A 5,969-nucleotide genomic window follows, 5' to 3' on the forward strand; every position below is an offset into this window, starting at 1 on the left:
TTTACAAGACCCAAGTCTTGGGATCCCACGGGGAATAGTCACTGCGGCTTGCCACCACCCACACCGGGTTATGTCCATGGCAGTGTGGCAGAGGGTGCCCATCGCAGGCTCTGGAGCCAGGCAGACCTGAGTGCCAATCCTGCTCTGTTGCTGTGTTGTCCTTGGGTGCAGGCACTTACCCTATCTGAACCTCAGTCTCCCCACCTGTGAAACGGGCCGATCCTCTCTCTCAGTGGCAATCATGATGAGGCTTAAATGATGAGGGTATGAGGTACCGAGCAGGAAGCCCGCCCCAGGGAGCCCTGGGGAGCTACTGCTGTTGTTGAAATGTACTACTGCCTTGGAGTCATAAAGCAAGCTCAGCTGGTTTGCTTAAAAAGGGATGGGTTTCCTTACAGGCTCAAAGGTGAGTCCTGCCCCGGCCCCAACTCTCCCGTTTGGCCCCTCTTGCCTGTTACCTCCCCTCCTCTCTCCCTTGCAGAAAGAAAGCTGCTCATCGGAGAAGGACAGACATTACATGGTCTCATTCATTTGGGGAATATAAAAAATAGTGAAAGGGAATAAAGGGGAAAGGAGAAAAAATGAGTGGGAAATATCAGAAAGGGAGACAGAATATGAGAAACTCCTAACTCTGGGAAACAAACTAGGGGTGGTGGAAGGGGAGGAGGGCGGGGGTGGGGGTGACTGGGTGGTGGGCACTGAGGTGGGCAGTTAACGGGTGAGCACTGGGTGTTATTCTGTATGTTGGCAAATTGAACACCAATAAAAAATAAATTTATATATATATAAAAAAAGAAAGCTGCTCATTTAAAACAAAGAGAGAAAAGCCGCTCTCAGCTGCTTCAGGCTGCCTCCCTCCTGCCAGCTGCTGTTGCCATGGTAACCCTGGGGCATCTTCCTGCCTGTTTGGGCTGTGCCTCTCATGTGCACTGGTCTTCCCCCACTCTCACCACCACCCCCTCCCCCAGGGCCTGGGAAGCTCCAGAAAGCCATGTTTTGGGTTCCCCTATCTGTCCTTAAATATCCCAGCCAGCACCCCATCCTCCCTGTCTTCCGCTCAAGAGGTAGGAAGGCCTGTTGCAGCCGCCCCCAAAGCAGGTGACAGCCTTCTTTCATTCGCTCCACAGCTGTGTGTGGCTGGCCTGCTGTGCGTGCCAGAAATCTCCCAGCTCCAGAATGGATGGAGAGGACCCCCCTCGTTTTACCAATGGAGAAACTGAGGCCCAGAAAGGGAAGGAGACTGCCGGATCCTATACAGGGCAACAGAGCCTGTTCTCAAAACCTGGCGTCAGAAGCCAGGTGAGTACTGTGCTTTTGTATCCGTCAGCCTTCGCCAACAACCAGGCACACGCGTGCCCGGGCTTTCCATCTGCAAATGCAGCGGAGCCTTGGAGCCAGTAATGGGCAGAGCTGGCTGGTCTTCGGAAGATCCCACCTTGCTCGGCTGCAGCTGGCAGGGTTAGGGCCCAGACCTCCCCAGGAGCATCCTCTAGGTGCGGCTGAAGCAGGCCTCCCCCCACGGCCGCACCCTTCCAGGTGTGTGCAGAGCCCCTCCTGCTGCCCCCGCCCTGTCTGGCTTCTCAGCGCAGGCCCAGCTGGAGCGGTTGTGGCTGCGGCCAGCCCTGCTCCACTCACCTGCCAGCTCCATCTGGGGGCTGACGTCACCTGAGCCGGGCGCCCCACGGCGTTCCCTGCTTATTAAAACGCACATGCCGTCCCCCTCTCCTGCACCATGAAGAGGTTTGCTTGGCAGCACAGGCTCAAGTTGCTCGGGGAAGGGGGCAGGGAGGGAGAGGGGGCATCCACGGGTTCCCAAAATTAATGTGCAACAAAACCTCAGCTCTGGCTCCCCGTAGGGGGCTGGTTGGAGAGGCAGGTGGATGCTAACAGGCTCTGATCACCTAGTAAGGAGTCTTTAAAAAGTGAGCACCCACTGCTCCATTGCTCTCCCTTCAAGGACGGATGGGACAAATGCTAAGGGAAGACCTCTCCGGGTGGGGCTCTGGGTGCACGAACCAAGTCACTGTCACCATGCCCACGGCTTAGTGAGCACTTCCTGGGTGCTCGATCAGGCCTCCTCATTCCTCCTTGCACTCACACCTGCTTCCTGCCCGTGCACCTCTTCTGCCTTTAACACTGTCCCGCTCCTCAGGGACAGAGGTTTCCAATTCTGTCCCCTGATCCGTTGCATGTTTGCTTCCATAGGTACCTGCTTGGTTTGGGGCATCCTCTGTTCCACGCGGTGAGTTTCGTTTTCCCGGGGGTGGTGGTCCCAGATACACACCTGGCAGACGTCTTGCTGCGGGAGTTGGCCTGGCTGGCAGCCTTGGCTGCCGCCCCCCTGGGTCCACTGCCACATTCGCTCTGGGCCACACTCCTGCAGCCCCGTGACTGAGCACAGGCCTGTTCCTGCAAAACTCAAAGCTCTTCCAATGGGCATCTTTGGCTGGAGAAAGTCCCATACTTCCAGATGCTTCTTTCATGGAAATGCACTGCGGTCCAGATCCTTGGAGCAGCCCTGCGTGCAGTCCGTGGGCTCTCCTGACCCCTCTGCCTCCTCCCCCTCTGTCATTCAGTGTCTCGCCAGTCAATCTCCATCTCGGGGTCCTTCTCATCCAACCTGACCTGTCAATCACTGTTTCTCCCCCACATCCTTTGTCTAGATTTTTGCTCCGTGCTTACCACTAATTCCACCCTGGACTCTCCTGATGGGGCAGTCTCTCCCGGAAGTGTCCCAACACACAGGGACACCTGTCAGTTTCATCACCAAGCAGCCTCTCCTGGAGCCTCTGACCTGCTACTACTGGACTGACCTCCCTCCACCCGCCCCCCTGGGGACCTCTCCCTTTTTGTTACTCCCCACTTCCCTGCTCGCATGTTTTGCTCTCCCATGACTCATCCCCTCATTTGGTGCAGCACACCCTCCAGAAGCTTCTCGAGGAGGAGTGCAAGAGCTGTAAGCTGTGAAACTGTCTTTATTCCACCCTCGCGAGGTGTCGAGGGTCCGGCTGGGCATGGCGTTCCAGGTGGGAATCGTCTTCCTGCAGAATCTGGAAGGCTCGGCCCCACTGCTTGCTCACGTCCAGGGCAGGTGCTCGGAAGCCTGAAGCCATCAGATTCTCAACTCTTCACGGGACATCGCTCCTCCTCCAAAAGCCTGTGGGATCCCTCTTTGTCCACAGGGCTCTGCAACCTGGGGGCGGTGTGCCTCAGCCTGGGCCGACCCATCTCTAAAGAAACCCAGTTCCTTCCAAGCTGGGAAAGCGACCTGAATTTTTTCATGGATTTTTTCATGATTTTTTCATGGAAATTTTTCATGGATTTTTCATGATTTTTTCATGAACAGAGGATGCCCCAAACCCCTCTCCTCTCCTCTCTTCTTTTCCTTCTTCGCAACCACTTTTATCTAGATGTCGGGGAGGACTTAAACTGGTCCTCACGTTTCTTATCATTGAACTACCCTCCCCGCCTCTGTTTCCAGATTTTTCACATTTTATCATGCTATACCCCCTTAATGGAATTTTTATTTCTGCAATCATATCTTTTAATTTCCGAGCGTTCTCTTTCGGCCTCGGAATGGTCCTTTTTATAGCATTTCTTTCTTGTTTAAAACATTCTTTCCTGCAAGAGAAGATGTTAATGACACTAACTGTTAAGACCAGCGAGGATAATTTATTTGAAGTTTACTCCTCTCTGCATAGCCTCTGTTTCTTTCAAGTGACTTTGGTTCATTTGTGTTGATAGCTTTTATACATTAAGTGTGTCCTCAGATTTTCTCGGCTGATTGGTGGGATTTACAAGTAGTCATTAAAAAAAAAAGGACGGGAAGTCTGGCTGAGGTGGTGGGTGAGCTCTTGATGGTGCTCATAGTGGGTGATGTGACTGGATATTTTCTTGGCAAATCCCAGCTCTTAGTGTCTATAGTTCTCTTCTATCAGACTGGTTACATTTCCCAGAGAGACTCCTGATGTCTTTCCGGTTGGATGTCATCCAACCTGACCTATCAATCACTGTTTCTCCCCCACATCCTTTGTCTAGATTTTGCCAAAATCTTCATGCCAGTGAAGGAAGGGAGCCATCATTTTCAATCCTGTTAGAAGAGCCATACCTAGGCTATTTCTAGGACAGCTCATATTTACAACCCTCTCCTCTATGTGAAAAATCATTTTCAGTAATAATCATATAAGGATTCCAATCTCTCCGTATCTTGGCCAACACTAAATATTTTCTGTTTTTTTTACGATAGCCATCTTAATGTGTGTGAAGCAGACTGACCTTTAATCAGTTTTATAGTTTTTGCGAAGGTCCCTGTGCCTGACCCTTCCACCACCTGCCCTTGTACTTGACGGAACCTCTGGCATGTAGCCTTCTCCAGCAAACCCCCTGTTTTCCAGCATGACGCCCTGGACATCCTAAGCCCAGAGCCCCACAATTCACCTCCCCAGACAACAAGGCTCCCATCTGTTGGAGTGGAGCAGGGGCACACCCAATGAAGTGGAGGAAGCTGGAAGTCTAACCATTGGTTGTGAACTTAACCAAGTTCATTGGTTGTGAACTTTCAACCAGTTCTCCCATCTGTAGCCCCAAGTCACCCCCACTTCCAAGAGTATAACATGCCCCTTCTAGTCTCTAGGGGTTCCGCAGTGTTATGCGTTGTTTCCTAGGCCCAGATGGCTGGAGATTTTGGGCCTCTAGGCTGCTCAGCGGTCTTCTCTCACCCACCTGCTTTCTAGCCGGATGGTTCCGGTTGCTGAATGTGCTGTCTCCTCTCCTTTCCTCTTTGGCCTTGAGAGGCGGAGGCTTCTTAAAAACCCCTTGGCTGTGATCTAGATGGGATTCCAGAAGGGAGCCAAGCCGAACACATCTGTTCAATCTGCCATTGTTAACCAGCCTTTATTGGACCTTAATAGGCATTATTTAATTTACCTTTTACTAGTAAAGATGAGAAAACTCATCTCACAGCCAAACGGCAATAAGTAGTGAGGCTGGGATTCAAAAACCGAGTCAGGGGCTCCCTCCCCTGTGCCACACTGTCCCCAATCCACAGCTGAGAGTGAGTCCTGGCAGCCCAAGCTGTGCCCAGAAGGTCAGGGGCATGTGGCTGCCATGGGGGAGGAGCCCAGACAGGCCAACTGAGATCCAAAGGGCCAGATGAGGGGCTCGAGGGCTCGTGCCTGGCAGGGTCCTGAGCCCAGGAGCTCGGGAGGGCAAGCACCTGCGACCACAGGCTCATTCTCTTAGAGTCAAGGCTTTTGGCTCCTGCCATCTCATCCAGTCGTGGTGGCCTGGGGCCGTGATGATTTCAATGGCCAAGGAGGGAAGTCCACGGCTTCACTCTGCCCAGTGACAGTGCCGTGAGCCATCCCACCCGACAAGCAGGGGGTCTCATGCAGCCACAGCCTACTGCACCTCTGCTCTCACCGCCCTCCTCTGAATGTACCCAGCCTGCGTCTCCTCAGGGGAATTCTCTACGCGGCTCCCTCCCCTACTCACACAGCTCACCCAGCCTACATTTCCAGGGTCCCTGGGGCATTCCTGGGACTTTTTCCTGTCTGCACACACATATACCTACAACCACTCTACACTCAGTTACCTTTTTTGTGTCTGTTTGTTTGCTTATTTCTAATTTTCAGGTTCCTTCATCTGCTCAACAAACACTGACTGAACACCTGTCATGCACCGAGTCCTCAGTGGAACCCAGGGATACAGTCCCTGCCCCCAAGAACTGACAGTCCCTGGGATACAAGCAGGTAAACAGGCAGTCTGTGCGCAGTGTGGACCGACCTGGGATGGGGGGAAGGGGGAAGGGGGATGGAGGAAGTTCAGGAAGGAACTCTAATGCAGAAAAGAAAGGTCAAGGCAAGCTCCCCAAGGAGGTAACTGTGAACTGAATCGTAAAGGGTGGGGGGGTGAGGGCTTGATTCAAATTACACCTGTTCTGCAGGGAGGACTGAGGTGTAAAATTTGAA

At 52.9% G+C, this 5,969-nt stretch overlaps 1 long non-coding RNA gene across 1 annotated transcript; it reads left to right on the top strand.

The window, feature by feature from the left end:
* The first annotated feature begins 1,107 nt into the window (after positions 1-1,107).
* Positions 1,108-5,751, top strand: LOC112907366 (uncharacterized). The gene is made up of 3 exons (XR_012002301.1): positions 1,108-1,299; positions 2,206-2,242; positions 5,634-5,751. It is a non-coding gene; the product is annotated as an uncharacterized lncRNA (long non-coding RNA).
* Positions 5,752-5,969: the final 218 nt, after the last annotated feature.

This window comes from Vulpes vulpes, chromosome 6 (genome assembly GCF_048418805.1).
Source record: "Vulpes vulpes isolate BD-2025 chromosome 6, VulVul3, whole genome shotgun sequence".
NCBI classification, from domain to species: domain Eukaryota; kingdom Metazoa; phylum Chordata; class Mammalia; order Carnivora; family Canidae; genus Vulpes; species Vulpes vulpes.